Below are 16280 nucleotides of genomic sequence, written 5' to 3' on the forward strand. Positions count from 1 at the left end.
GTTAATAGTTCTAAGCAATGGAAACCCAAAGTAGGGAATACAGACCTTAGAGCAAATTTAGTCTTCACAGTTGCTAGATTCTTTATTTTTAGTCCCATCTCCAGCTCAGGCGCAATGATCTCTGTAAAATGTCTTAAGAAATTTACAGTAAATAAAAATGATAAACGTTGACCTTCATGGTCTCATTCCAACCCTAAAAATCTATGATTCATTTCTTCTCAAGACTTCACATTTTCAAGGCCCAAAGAAGTTTAAGTAACAAACCAATGTAAATAGCAGGTAACGGGCCCTGATAAATGACCTGAACTGAAAGAGTAGCCAAAAGGGGAAAAAAAGTAAAAAAATTTAATAAAGCTGCAAATATCTTTATAGCTGCATCAGAGACTGTGGGAAGCCTCAAAAACTGCCCTTGAGGGCAACTCAAAACTAAGCAGGCTGTTAACACAAGCAGATACCATTTCTTGCCTTCTCAAAATTGTTCTTTCAGAAAGTCAATAGTTTTAACTTCACTATTCCAGTGTCAAGATGAGGCACTAGGCAGCCAGCTGTCCCCAATGCACTGTATTATCAAGACCTGGGTTTGCTACAGGTATACAGATTGTTAGCAGCCAAAGGGGGAGTTGTATTCTGGCCAAATGTTCAGCCTGGCAATAAGAAATGTATTTTCATCTCTTCCCAGAACAGAAGGAAGTTTTACCTAGAAACTGGACAAAACAGAAAAGTCAAATCTATTTTTGGCTCCTGGACTCTCTTCCCACAGCTTCCACATCTTTCCTCCAGCCATCTTCCTGGCCAGCCTTCCGCTTAGATATTCTGGGACCAGATCCATAGCTACCATTTTCATTCTACCTTTTTGAGTCAGCTGAAAATAAAATTGCCCAAAACACAGAACAATTTCTCTGAAATTCCCACAACATCCTTTCTTTGCTATACTTCCTGCTTCCATTTTCCTGAACCTCTCACACTCAAAATCTTTATCTAATACTTCAGATTTGGGGACGTCTTTTAGTCTTTGCTCTTCAATTTCCTTCATCATCATGTTTTTTGTAGACAGCCCGCCTCAAGTACTCACTAACAGGCAGCTCTCATGGAACTCAATAAAACTAGTAAAACTGTCATTGTTTATATTGAGTGTTCACACCAGAAGCCTGGAAGGATCTAGGACAGGAAAATATTTGTCCTTTTGGTTCCCTGTCAGGTCAACAATGAAATCACAAGCTTACAGACCAGTCCTTTTACATGCTGGTCTATGATCTCTGTTTAGAATTATCAGTATGACATCCAGAATATTGAGTCATTTTTCTGCAATAATTTTTATTTAGAGAGCTAAAAAATATAGTAAGTGATTTTCATTTGGCAACTGATAGAAATGACTAACATTACAAATTCTGTGTAGTTTTGTTTCAACAAAGCAAATATTTCTCTTGCTGTTTTTTGGTACAGCACATACTCAAAGGGCTAATGTCCTTGGTGTTTAATCCACTGATAGCATCTAGATTGGTCTCTTTTTATCCTCTTGTATATTCTTTGGGTCAGGGACAGCATGATGTTCTGTCTTCCACCTTTTAAAGTTGTGTTTCCCCAAAGCATTAAGAGTAAATAACTTACAAGAGAAAAGCTTGCCACAGCATCTTACTAATGAAGAAGATTTCGGCTGTTTCCAGAATGTTCTTCACAATGCGACACATCAGGGTAAGTATTCCACTTCTGAATAAGTACATAAATGGAGCCTAGTCTTATTAATCCTAAAAACAGTAATCTATATTTTCCTCTTTCAGTTTCCAGGCTTCAGTGCATAACGACGTTGTATACATAGCTGTCCTTTTTTCATGAGGCCAATTTCCTCCCTATTAATTAACCCCAATGCTAATTAGGTTAGTTAAGACCTACTTGTAACGTTTACAGAAAATAACAACATATCCATTATGTCAGCAATCAAAGCCAAACAAGATTGGGATGATGCCAGGGATCAAAATTCATCAGTGAGATTCAGGGACAAGGAGAAAAGGGTGCTGTGACTTCAAAAGACTTTGCATGATAATGTTGGCAGCCATTTGCTTATTTTTCAGAGCCATTTCAGAAGGAATCATCTGAAGAATAAACTAAAGGGGGAAGCTGTAGCCATATGCCAGCCCCACTTCACCTTGATCCTTCAATCCATTCACCCTCCACACCTCCCAAATCACCACGCCTGTGAGAGAGGTGGAATTGTTTGGCTTACCAGAAATATCTGATTTGCTCAGACTAGAAAAGAAAAAAGACAAGTGCTACTCATGTTTACTGAGGATCCAATCATGGTGGACAGATTTTAAAGAAATTCCTTCCCTTGGTAAGATGTAAAGCACTGATGTCTAAGCAGGTTTACATGATCAATCAGGTGGTATTACCTAATAGTCCTGGGTGAGTTTGCCTGCTCATTTCCGGTACAAGGTGGGGTGGGGTAGGGAACTATAGCAACTATCTTTCAAATCCCAACCCCTTTGAACGTCTGGAAAAAAATGCTCCCTGTACCACCAACCATCCCCAAACATCAATGTTATCGATTTCGAGTGCTGACTTACCACTCTAAGTACCATGAGGCAAACCACAATGGTATACAATATGGTCCCTACTGGTCCTGATTGGGCATTAGAGGAGAGTATGTGTGTGGCTGTGCTACCCCATACCCTTGGATTTGACCTGCTTCCCTGTTTCTAATATTCCTACAGTTACTCCTTCTAGACTGCCTCATCTACCATCATCCAGCCACAACCATTATTACTCAGAGAAGTCCAGCACACACAAGTCAGATGAAAAGCCAGAGAGTGAGGGAATTTCGCACAAATCATATTCCACTGAAGTACCACCATACTTACACCTTCACATTGTACGGTCAGCACAGCTCAGATTTAATTAAAGCACTCAATCGCACCGTTACCATTTTTGGTGACAGCTCAGGTATAAATATATTAAGCACAATTCTTTCCAGGCACTGCTTGTCAGCACTCTCCTTAAATGCCCTTTTGTCTTCTCTAGCCTCTTCCCAAGCCCTGAACTTTTAGCTTATAATGATTAGTACCTACACACTTCCACCTCCAATTCCCAAGTTAAATTACGGTCTTTAGCCGTTTTCTGGATTCCTCAGGAGTAATAAGTCTCTTCCATTGGGCTATAATTCCTCCCTTTTAACTTTAATCAAAACTTCATTGACATCCCAACCTCCTTCCTCACAGCTGACTTTTCTATGTCTCCTCTCTCACTGGCCTGGAAGTAAGTTTTCGCTCTGTCCACATATCCTGGACATTGCATCCTGTTTTCTCCATACCATGCTCTTACTGCCCGGTTCCCTAGTTTTTTCCTCCAGCCTCAATCTCTGTATTGCTCTAGTTTCTCTATTTGCTGTTGGAATCCCTTTCTCCCACACATTCATTCATTCAACAACTATTTATTGAGCACCAACTATGTGCCAGGAACTGTTCTGGGGGCTTGAGGTAGATCAGTGAACAAAACAGATTAAGATCCCTGCCTTACATTCTGGAAGGTGGAGACAAAGAAATTAAAAAAATGAGTATCCTACTTAAATGTTACTATATTGTGGTTAATACCTTAGAAAAAAGAAAAAAGAGATCAGGGCAAGGAGGACGGGAGTATGGTGGCAGCAACCTTATGGAGGAAGACTTGGACTTGGCAAGGGAGTTAGCTAGCAGATATCTTGGGGAACGGCATCCATGAGGAAAAAATAGCCAGCTGTACAAAAGGCTCTCAGGCAGAAGGGTACTTGGCCTTGCCTGGAACATTCAATGAACAAGGTGGCAGCCAGTGTGGCCAGAGCAACGTGGGTGAGGAGAAGAGCAGGGACTCGCTGATTCCCCTTGAATATCACCTACCCTTCTCTACTTGCTGATGGACTCAGTGTCTCTCACTCAAAGTAAAATTGTATCTCTTTAAAACTGCACAATATGCATCTGTGTATAGGTAGTCTCCATACATTTTAAAAAGTAGCTGCCCCAGGTTAGTAAAAAAATCTTAACACAGACTACTTTGTATCACCTCCCCTAGATGTGGGCTACCTTCTTAATCTTACAACACTCACATTTCTGGGGAATACAGACTATCCTTGCTCTGAATAAATAGACTATATCTCCCATAGGATGCACTAGGAGAAGGCAGAGGCTGATGGAGCACAATAGCAGGGGAAATGTGTGAAGAAAATGGGTTAGCCACCAGGCAAGTGAGATGAGGGGCAAGGCAATCTCCCTCTCCCACTGAAATGACTCAGCCCTTCTCGACCCCTTCTTGATACCCCTAACAAGTATGTAATGGTCCATGGACATTAGACAGATTGCAAGCAGCTTGCAGTAGACAGTGTTGAGGTGAAGAATTATATAAGGAAGAGCGTTTTTTAAAGTTTATTTATGCATTAAACAAATATTAATCACATATTATCCTGTGGTGACAAAGATAAGCAAAACATGGCCCTGAACCCAAGGAACTCACAGTCTCTCTAGGTTAAAAAACCAACACGTGAACAGAATATAAATTAATAAACCCTCTTAGTTTTAAAGGGAGGAATTCTAAATCAGGGTGCTCTTCAGATTTCACCTCTGGAGATGTTTTTAAACATACTTCCTAGATCCCATCCTGGCACATCTAACCCAGTGGATTTTTTTGTTTTTTGTTTTGTTTGCAGAGAAGGAGTCACCCTGAGCTAACATCTGTTGCCAACCTTTCTCTTTTTTTTTTTCTCCCCAAGCCCTCCAGTGCATGGTTCTATATCCTAGTTGTAAGTCCTTGTAGTTCTTCTATGTGAGATGCTGCCACAGCATGGCAACTGACAGACAAGCGGTGTGGTCCCGCTACCAGGAAACGAACCAACAACTAGACCATCAGGGCTGGCCCTCTAACCGAGTGTTTTTTAATCTTCACTGCATGCACATTGGAATCACCTGAAGAGCTTTTTTTTTTTTTTTCTTTGTTTTGGTGAGGAAGATTAGCCCTGAGTTAACATCTGTTGTCAATCCTCCTCTTTTTGTTTGGGAAGATTGGCCCTGGGCTAACATCTGTGCCCATCTTCCCCTACTTTGTATGTGGGACACCTGCCACAGCATGACTTGATAAGCAATGCATAGGTCCATGCCTGAGATCCAAACCGGCGAACCCCAGGCCACCAAAGCAGAGCACGCGAATTTAACCACTACGCCACCAGGCCGGCCCCTCACCTGAAGAACTTTTAACATAAGCCTGCCTGGGTCCCAGCCCAGAAATTCTGATTTAATTGTTCTGAGATGCAGCCTGGTTATAAGAATTTTTAAGCTCCCCACGTGATTTTAATGTTCAGCCAAGGTTGAAAACCACTTGTGGTAGGCGGAATAATTGTCCCAAAGATGACCATGTCCTAATTCCCAAAACCTGTGAATGTGTTACCTTACCTGATAAAAGGACTTTGCAAATATGATTATGTTATGGATGTTGAGATGAGGAGATTACCTGGGTATCCAGGTCGGCCCAATGTAATCACAAGGGTCCTTATAAGAGGCAGGCAGGAGGGTCAGAGTCAGTAGAAAGACGTGATGATGGAAGAAAGAGGTTGGAGAGATGCAAGGAAGGGCCAGGAGCCAAGGAATGTAGGTGGCCTGTAAAAGTTGGAAAAGGCAGGGAAACAGATTCTCTCCTGAATCCTCCAGAAGGAATGCAGCCTTGCTGACACCTTGATTTTAGACTTCCAACCCTCACAACTATAAAAAAATACGTTTTTGTTGTTTTAAGCTATTAAGTTTAAGGTAATTTATTACAGCAACAGTAGGGAATGAATATACCACTGCTCTAACCCAGTAGGTCTGGAATGGAACCCAGGTATTAGATATTTGTGTATATATGTGTATTTTAAGTTCCCCAGGTAAATGAGAACAGTAGGTTCTCATTTGAAAACTACCGAGGGAAGAAAAATCTCTCCCATCTCCTTCCTGCCCCCTCCACTGGCGTACTAGTAAAAGACCAGCTTTCCAAGCCAATGAGTGAGGGGGGAGCATGCGAGGATGGGGAGCACTGATTTGTAGAGTTTGCCACTTTCTATGTTATAAATACTCCCACTATGGCCAAGTTCAAGTTTAACAGCTAGCTTGCAAATTTCTTGAAAATTTAACAACGGTCTTTCAGGAACTGGTACAAACTGGCTCCAGCACACCACTGGTAGGGCACTGAGGGAAAGACAGAGAAGTCTCAGGCCTATTTGAACTGAGCCATCTGAGGCCTAACCTGCCTATGAAAAAGGAATCCTCCACATGGAGCAGCCTAGCTCACTGGGTTTACTGGAGTTTGAGTCCCAAATTTAGCTAATAATAAGATGTTACTTTCATTCATTCAGCAAGTACTTTATTCAGCTCCCCTTCTTCCAGGGGGAATTGTTCTAGGCACTAAGGACACAGCATTTAACAACATATCCATTTTTCCTTCAAACATGTAATACATATGTATCAAGACCTACTCTATACCAAGCACTATTCTAAGCCCTGGGGATCTAGTATAAAAAAAATAATTTTTTAAAAAATCCACTTATGGAGTTTCATTCTAGTGGATAAAGACAGTTTATAAACAAGAAATTAAGATGTAAGAACATCGTACGTTTTATAGCTATGGAGAAAATGAAGCAGGGAAAAGACATAGGGAGTTGTAGAAGGAAGGTTAAGATTTTAAACATGGGATCATGGAAGGCCTTCTAAAGAAGTAACATTTGAATAATGATCTAAAAGCAGTGAAGGACCAAGCCCTGATGACATCTGAAGAAAGAGCATCTCAAGTAGAGGGAGCAACATATACAAAGGTCATCAGGTAGAAGTGTACCTGGAGAATTCCATTTGGGAGTAAAATGATCATGGGGAAAGAGCAGTGAAAAATGGAGTCAGAGAGGTAACAGAGGCCAGACCACAGGGCTTTGTAGCCCTTAATAAGGAATGTGGATTTTATTCCAAGTGCCATGGAAAGCCACTGGAAGGTTTTAACCCATCTGAGTCTTTATGTTTAAAGTGGGTTTCTTGTAGACAACATATAGTTCATCTAGTTAGGTCTTCTTTTCTTTTAATTCACTCTTTGTCTTTGTCTTTTAATTGGTGTATTTCTACCATTCACATTTAAAGTGATTACTGATATAGTTGGGTAAATGTCTACCATGTTTTAACTGTTTTCTATTCATTGCATTTGTTATTTCTTCTCCCCCCTTCTTTTTCTGCCTTTTTTATTTTTAATTGAGCATTCATATGATTCCATTTTACCTCTTCTCTTAAAGTATCAATTATACTTTTTTTTAAAATTGTAGTGACTTGCATAGATTTTGCAACATACATCTTTAACTAATCTAAGTCCACCCTCAAATAACACTAGACTACTTCATATGTAGTCCAGATACATAACTGACATTCCCAAATCTTCCCTTCCATTCCTGTGACATTACTGTCATTCATTTCACTTATCCATATGTTATAATCACCCAACGCATTGTTTTTACTATCACTTTAAAAAAGCAGTTATCTTTTAAATGAAATATTTTATTTTACCTTCATCTATTCCTTCTCTAATACACCTTCTTTCTTTATGTAGATTCATGTTTCTGACCTATATCATTTTCTTCTCCCTGAAGTACATCTTTTAACATTTTTTGTAGGACAGGTCTGCAGGCAATGAATTCCCTCAGTTTTTGTTTATATGAGAAAATCTATTTCTTTTTCAATTTTGAAGGATAATTTGACTGGACATAGAATTCTAGGTTGGTGGGAGTTTTTCTCTCAATACTTAAAATATTTTACTTTCTTCTCTTCTTTTTTCATGGTTTCTTATCCTTGTTCCTCTATAGGTGAGGTATTTTTTGTTTTTTGTTTTGTTTTTTAATTCTGGTTAAAATTTTTCTCTTTGTTTTGGGTTTTCTGTAACTTGAATATAATATGCCAAGATATAGGGGTTTTGGGGGTATTTATGCTGCTTAGTGTTCTCTGAGCTTTCTGGATCTGTGATTTGATATCTGTCATTAATTTGGAAAGCTTACAACGATTATTGCTTTAAATATTTCTTTTGTTCCTTTATTTTTTTCTCTTTCTGTTATTCCAGTTATGCATGTTATACCTTTTGAAATTGTCCCACAGTTCTTGGATGTTCTGTTCTGATTTTTTCATTTTTCTCTTTGCATTTCAGTTTGGGAAGTTTCTATTGTCCTACCTTCAGGTTCACTGATTCTTTCCTTAGCCATGTTGTGTCCACTGATGAGCCCATAAAAGGCAATCTTCATTTTCTGTTTTTACTTCTAGCATTTCCTTTTGATACTTTCTTAGAGTTTCCATCTCTCTGTTTACATTACCCATCTGTTTTTGCATGTTGTCTACTTCTTCCATTAGAACTCTGAACATATCAAAGTTATTTTAAATTCCCTGTCTGATAATTCCAACACCTTATGTCATATCTGAGTCTGGTTCTCGTGATTGCTTTATCTCCCCAGACTGTTCTTTCTTGCCTTTTGGCGTGCCTTATCATTTTTTGTTAAAAGTTTCACATGCATCAGGTAATAGGAACTGAGGTATATAGGCCTTCAGTGTGAGTATTTCTGTTAATCTGGCTGGGAGTTGGGCTATGTTTAATGTTTGCTGAGTTACAGGTGCCAGAAGCTTCAAATTCTTCCCGTGTTCTTGTTTTTGTCTCCCCTCTTGACCTTGGCTTCACTAAATACTCTCCTCCCCAGAAAGAGTCTTTGTCTTACAGCTCTTCCACCTATAATTGACGGTTATCACACTGGATCCGTATTGATGTGTGGTCAAGTCTGTGAGAAGGGAAGTGTACTGTAATCTTCCCAATAAACTTCACTAGTCTTCTGGTTGGTCTGCATCTTAGGGCTGTAATCTTCACAGAGTTTCTCCAGAGATATAGCTTCTTTATCTCCCTGACCCTGTCAACTATGTCCACCACTACCCTTACTCCATCCTTAGGTGAGACAGAAAGGTTAGAGGGAGCTGAAGTGAGAGGAATGCTCCCACTCCAGCTGGAATATGGTAAGCCTTTTCCCCTGGAGAGTGTCTGTTGGTTATGGAGAAGGCTCTGGGCATATTTCACAATAATTACTATCCCCTTGTCTGTCAGAGCCATAAGAAGATCTTTCTCAGATCTTCACAATAAGAACCTGGTGGGGTTCCTGAACGTAAAGCCCATCAAGTGTGGTCCCCCAGTTGTTTCTCACGGTCAAATTAGTCCATACTCAGCCTCTGGCAATTCATCAAAACTGCCACATAAGTGTTCCTTCCAGTCTAAGGCTTCAGCAGCTTCTGCTCAAGGTAAACAGATCTGGGCTATGGCTCTCTGGATGTACCTGTCTCTCAGATTTCATGTTGGTGGTTTTCCTGAGACCTCAGTTCTCTGATGGGTCCCATAAAAGTCACTGATTTTCAGTATATCCAGCTTTTTCTTGTTGTAAGGTTGAAGGTGCTGACTTTCAAGCTCTTTACCTAATAGAGTAGAGCTGGAAGTCCTTTGGAAGATTTTAAGCACAGGAGTGATATTATATGCTTTATGTTTTTAAAAGACCACTCTGTGCACTATATCTCCCTTGAAGACCTCAAAAAGAAGTAGGCTGGGCCAAAGTATGTCTCAGATATTTTAGGTTTCCTCAACAAACACCATCTTAATTGCAACCCAACACTTACAAAATAAGTGGAAGAAGAGCATGCAGTGACACTTTAATTCCATCTGGGAACATATGGAAAATGTTCCATAGAGGAGGTAATCTTGAGACATGAGGATTCATCCTGCACACACTCCCTGGTGATTTCTTCAAAATACCTTGTCCATGTTAGCCACTACTTCAAGTCAAAACACCTTCATGGTGGTGTCCCATAGTAATGTGGTTTGTTTGTCTAAGTAAACTCCCTCCACTCGCTTTCCTCTGCTCATAGCATGATTGGTATCATCTCCATTCATTTGCTTATATGACTTTCTTCCACCCTTCTACTGGAATGCCCCATACCTTGCCCAACCTTCAGAGACCAATTCATGTGCCACAAACCTAATGAAGCTTTCTCTAACAAGAACCACTTTCTATTTTTTCCTCTTTCTTAAATCCCTATTATGCACACAATTAATACCAAAGAATGTAGCACTCGATGGTTCTTAATTGTACTACATTTTAAATTTCTTCAATTGCCCTAGAGTTCCTAGCACAGTGTGAACACATATTGGATGCACAATAATTGCTTGTTAATTGAGAAAGGGATTGATAGTAGTTGGCTTTGGTGGGCTACTAGTTTTGCAGGCTGGTGAAATTTATAAGAGGGTCACAAATAATTAGGCTAATGAAATGAAAATTTACTGCAAAGTTCAGTTCAATTACTAATAAAAAAGACTAGTCTTTTAATGTGTTGTGTATATGTATGTTTATGTATCTGTATATATGGAAACATATTTTCCTTTTTTATTAACGAAAATAAAGAGAAGTACAACGTCCCTTTCCCATATTCTTTACCTATTTTACATTTTAATTTATGTGATTAGACCTAACCTGTTTTAAGAATGGCAGCAGCATATAAACCATAGACTAATGGAATTGGAGAGCTAGAAAGCATGTGAGAGTTCATCTGGTCCAATCTTCTGACTTCAAAAAGGGAAACCACGGTTCAAGAGAGATTCAGGGACTTGTCCACAATCAAAGTGCCAATGTTTGGAATCCACGTTCTCTAGATTGTTTCTCTACTCCAGAAAGAATTCCCCATCAGCAGGTTCTAGGTACCCCAGAGGCCTAAGGTGGATACAACAACGTGATCTTGGAGTACAGGTGTGTACCTGTTTCTGTGAGTTCTTGCTGAAATGAGATACAGTGAAATCCCTTCTGCTATCTGTTCCCAAAACTAAAAACATAACCTGTGGACAACTACTTCAATATGCATAGGAAATATTTATAAGCCACTTGGCTTTTCTACAGTCCTGCTGTTAATTCCTCTGTAGAAACATCTACAGCATAAAAGGTGTTACACTAAACTAAATTGTCTGTTAGTGCCCTAAGGAGGTCAGCCCAAGTGGGGGCCAATTTAACTATAAATGCACAATCTAAAGAGTGCCTCACATAAGAAAGGTTTGGGCTTTGCTTTTTTTTTTTAACAGAACACTAATTAACATCAATATCTGCATGTATCCACTGATTAGCATACAGAAAAGCTAGCATCAATTAATAAAACTATATGGCAACAAGCACACAGCCTAATAAGCCATATTAGGCAAGCATACGGCAAGAAGCTTTGAGCTCTGGCTCTGAAGGACTTCTGTTTCAGTCTCCCCCAGTACTTTTTATTTTATATTTTTTAATTAAGTTCTTCAAATAAACACTTGTACCAAATAAAGAGGGAGGGTAGAAGGGCAAAAATTCCAATAATCCTGAACCCTTTGCTTAAACCATAGCATAAATAGTGTTTCTAAACTAGAGCAGGTTTCTGATTGATTGTGCTATTGGCTTTTTCTTTGCCAGCCACCTGGGTGCTATTTAAATCCAATTCATTGATAGGGACTTTATGCCATTTTATGCCATTTTCCTGTGAGGTTCTTTTTTCTCCCTCACCAATCACTAAAGTACTGAATGGAAATAGGATCGCTGATCCAACGAGGAAGACAATAAGGAAGAACAGAACACAGGTACCTGCCCTGAAATTTGGACTTCAACTGCGTCTGACTTCTTCGTCTTCCCTCTAGTCTTTTCACTTTCGTGTGCCAAACAAAGACTTTTTAAAGAATTTTAAAACGTGTTCCCTTAAGGGTTTTCTTTCAAAATGAAGCTTTGCTTTAAACATCTCTTTTGTGCAGCTCCGCGGGATGGCTGGACAATTGGACAATTTCCAGTGTTGCCTCAGCCTGTATACCCTCTGTTATATTTTCTTTTTACAATTTCCACCCCAAACACACTACAGAGGCAGCTGGCACACAAAAACCTTCAGTAAGGTGTAGTTTTAAGGAGAGTAGCCATGGGCAGAACTTTGATTCTTTATCTCCCAACAACAGATAAACAGGACCACAGAAAGTCACCACCAGCCCTCGAGTAGGGCAGAACAAAAACATCTTATTCAAAGGCTTCCTGCACTTTGGAAAGGGGTCTTTTCCTCTCTGTTTGTTTTTATTTTCTTTTCAGTTCCAAGTCTGTGCACTACCTGCTTTGGCCATTACTGGGATTACTTAACTATCACATTTCTTATAAAATTTGTTCCTTGGTTACAAAAGCAGAAAGCATTGAAATACAACTCCTCTGTGCCATCTCACCCAATTCAGGGATTTAGCTGTGCTTGGTGAAATCAGAACTTTGAACCTTGTAGGTTTCACATATAATCTTAGTATTTTTCTCCCTTTAAGATTTCCAATTGATTTTTTTTCAGTCTCTCTGTTTAACTATTTGAAGACCTGTTAGACTGTTTTCCAAAGCAGTTGCATCATTTTACATTTCCACCAGCAATATACGAGGGTTCTGATTTCTCCACCTCCTCACCAATACTTGTTATTATCTGTCTTTTTTACTATAGCCATCCTAGTAAGTATTAAATAATGTCATTGTGGTTTTCATTTGCATTTCCTTGATGGCTAATGATGTGGAACATCTTTTCGTACACTTGGCCATTTGTATATCTTCTTTAGAGAAATGTCTATTCAGATACTTTGCCCATTTTTTAATTGGGTTGTCTTTTTATTATTGAGCTGTAATAATTCTTTATATATTCCAGATTCAAGCCCCTTATCAGATGTACAATTGGCAAAACTTTTCTGCCATTCTGTAGCTTGTCCTTTCACTTCTTGATGGTGAAGCACAAAAATTTTTTATTTTAATGATGTCACAGAAGCATCCTTGCCCCCAGGCTCTCACTGAACTTGAAGCCAGAAGTTCACATTCACACCATTCCAATATATCCACTTCTTAGCTAAGAATCATTTTAATGAGTGCAAAAGAATGGTTAAGAAGCACCCCATAGTAATCTCTGAGCCAAACTTTATTTCAAGATATCTCAGGAGCACAGCTGTTCTTCCCCTTAAACCTATGTCTGAGGTCTGCTGATTACTGGTCTCTACAGAAGAGAAGGACAAATTGCAGATTTCAAACCCAGGCCACAAACGGACATTTGCCCTTAAGAGTTGCTCCAAATAAGCCCTGGTTGCTGTAACTACTGCCGTTCAGAATTATGGGCTTGATTCCGTTTGAAAGGGACTTCAAGATAAGAGATGCCGTTTGTAAAATGCAGCCAAAATTCAATCAAAAAGTTTGCTTCACATTTATTTGTTTGGTAAGGTTAACTCGTGCAATTTTCTTTAACTGAATTCAGTTAAGTGAGTTGCGCAGATACCAACCAAATAATACAGATTCTCAAAAGCCAAGTTACTAATTTGAGTTGTTTCAGTCAGTAGTGCTATTGAGAGCTTTTTCAACAAAGGACAAAGAAGACTGAAACAGATTTAATGAGTCTAGGGTATGTGGTGAGCCAGGACTGGGTCATTATACTCGAAAGTTTTCTCTCTGTAAACAGATCAATTTCTCACAGCACTTGTTTTGTTAGGGGGAATAGTAGTGAAGCCAGGGAGGGCTATAATCATTTGTTCTGCTGCATGACCACCATACATCTCTTTTGTTTTCTCCCTGTCACAGCGGCCTTGATCATGTAACAGCCATACCTAAAAGTGACCACTCACAGCCTCACTGGATGAATTAAGGCTGCCAAGATGAAAGGGATGACTGTATGCTCACTATGCAGGTAGAATTCAGTGCTGTTGGCAGATTACCCAAAAAAATTCCAATTATTTCTTCTGCCAATTTCTAAGAAATTATGGAAATCAGGAAAATGGCTTTAATTAGATTGGGGGTTTGTTTTCCAGATCCTTTCTAAACAAAAATGCCCTCTCCCTCCCACTAACAAAAAATAACAGAAACAGATAAATCAAAGCTACATGCTCAGTTCTATAATTCTACCCTCATCTTCTAAAACATAGTCCATGGGAGACTTTGCAGAGGAGAAAAGGGAACTTTCACTAGAATTATAAATGTAATATTGAAGAGCATCTTTTACTTTTCCAATAAAAACTTCAGAATTTTTGGAAAATTGTGTTTCAACTTCTTGACCATGTTCACGAGAAAATATCAGGGTTGTTGGCAGAGCAAAAATTGCTACATTACAGTAATAACACCTTGCGTTCACACAACTCTGTCAACTTCAAGCGCATTTGAGAATATTGTATCTCCCGTGCACTTACGACCCCAAGAGGAAGGAATGATTCTACCTGTTGTAAAGACTCAGAAGCTACAACACAGAATATTTCAACAACACAAGTCATTAGTGGCTCTTTGATTGCTTTATTCCTTGCTGTTTCTAGACTTCCTGACTTCTACACCTTCCCCTTCCCTGCTGCTTCTCCCCTCCAACTCCTTAATCTGGGTAAACCATGCAGAGAAACAGCTCTCTACTCCATAGCTTGTAGTTTGCTGACCCCCCACCCCCAGTAGGCTATTCCTTGAGTCAGTAGCTCAAATGTAACTATTTGATAGAGACTAGGTACCATTTGTTCAGGTCACCTGATTCAGAGTCCAAACAAACTCACCAAGCTCTAAGGTTGCTGTTTATGCCCCTATAGCTGTCAGCCAGAGGGCTCAGAGATCTGCAGTCAGCAACAACCCCCCAATAGACACACATTATTGCTTTCTATTGTCTTGCCCAGAAATGACCCCTTTGCCAGAATCACATCTCTCTTATTTCTGTTCTAGATCATACCCAGACATACCTGGAAGTTACGGCAACCACCTGTCATTATCCTTAGCCTAGGAGGAGGGAGTCTGGAGTCTGTGGTCGTCTTCCACTTGCTGTGGCTTCTTCCAGGAAGTAAATCCCTGCACACACATGCCAATCCTTGGTTCTCCAGGATCAGTGAAGCTTCCAGGGATGCTGGTCCACTTGCCCAGGATCCAGTCCCACTAACATAACCAGTGAAGCTGTGCAATGAAAGGAGAAGAAATTGGAGTCAGGCGGATCTAGGTCTAAGTCCCAGCTCTAACATGACTTAAGCTTGAACAAAAGATATAATATCTATGGGCCTAGTGTCCACATCTTAAAAATAGCCTTACTACTTTCACAGGTTGTGGTGAGGATTAACAGAGATGCGAGGTGTACAGCACCGAGCATAGCAGAATGACACTGAGGCTTGGCATGCAGGTAACATGTTGTGATGTGATGATTAATGATCAGTGAATGGTCTCCAAGGCCATTGGGAAGACATGAAACTCTGCTTTCCATAGACCTACCCATGGCTATGGGCTGTGAGCCCCCCAGAAATTGCTCTTTGTCTGGGATCTCGTCTATCTCAGGAAACCACCAAAGGTTAGAATCCAACAATTTAAAACACGTGATTGATGGCAGCATATCCTGACTACATGACCTCCCTTACCTATTAAACTCTTAGAAGTTGAGTGAGCAGGGGCTGGCCCGGTGGCGCAAGCGGTTAAGTGCGCGCGCTCCGCTGCGGCGGCCGGGGTTAGCCAGTTCAGATCCCGGGTGTGCACCGACACACCGCTTGGCAAGCCATGCCGTGGCGGCATCCCATATAAAGTGGAGGAAGATGGGCATGGATGTTAGCCCAGGGCCAGTCTTCCTCAGCAAAAAAAGAGGAGGATTGGCAGATGTTTGCGCAGGGCTGATCTCCTCACAAAAAAAAAAAAAGAAGAAGTTGAGTGAGCCAACCTTAGCACATAGTACAGAGTCCCTTTTATTCCAAGAAGCATTTATTGAGCACGTACTAGGTGCAAGGCACTCTGCTTAGTGCTTCCAGGAAAGCCAGGATGGATGAGTGCATTTGCTTTTCTCAAGGAACTACAATCTACTGAGGGAGTTAAACATATGGTTATATGTAATGGTGACAGACAAAATGCAATCCAAAATAACACATCCACAGAGCCCCTTCAGAAAGCACAAGCCTTCTGTGGGCTTCACACAGGCTCATATAAGGACCGACATCCGAGGTTATGCCTCAGGACCAGCAGTAAAGCACAGCAAAGAAGAGGTACAAGCACTGATTCCTCTGGCCAGAGAAATTGGCAACCCTCATCCCTCAACCCCAGCACACCTTACTGAACTTTCTGGTCTCCAAGTGTGAATGGGATGTGGTACAGCTGCCAAATACCTGTGTTCTCCCACATGTGTGCTTCTATTTACCTGGACTCAGGAAGGCCTTGCGACATACAGCTAAGCCTGTTTTCCTTTGTAGCCCTGCATCTTTCTGGGTGTCTGGCAGACCCCTCATCCAGGGCCCTGCAGCCCTTTGCA

At 40.4% G+C, this 16280-nt stretch overlaps 1 long non-coding RNA gene across 1 annotated transcript; it reads right to left on the reverse strand.

Moving 5' to 3' along the window:
- Positions 1 to 14945, reverse strand: LOC131404559 (uncharacterized). The gene is made up of 3 exons (XR_009219813.1): positions 14746 to 14945; positions 1609 to 1707; positions 1 to 121 (listed from the first exon to the last, which is right to left on the reverse strand). It is a non-coding gene; the product is annotated as an uncharacterized LOC131404559 (long non-coding RNA).
- Positions 14946 to 16280: the final 1335 nt, after the last annotated feature.

The sequence above is a fragment of the Diceros bicornis genome, chromosome 1 (genome assembly GCF_020826845.1).
Source record: "Diceros bicornis minor isolate mBicDic1 chromosome 1, mDicBic1.mat.cur, whole genome shotgun sequence".
NCBI lineage: Eukaryota > Metazoa > Chordata > Mammalia > Perissodactyla > Rhinocerotidae > Diceros > Diceros bicornis.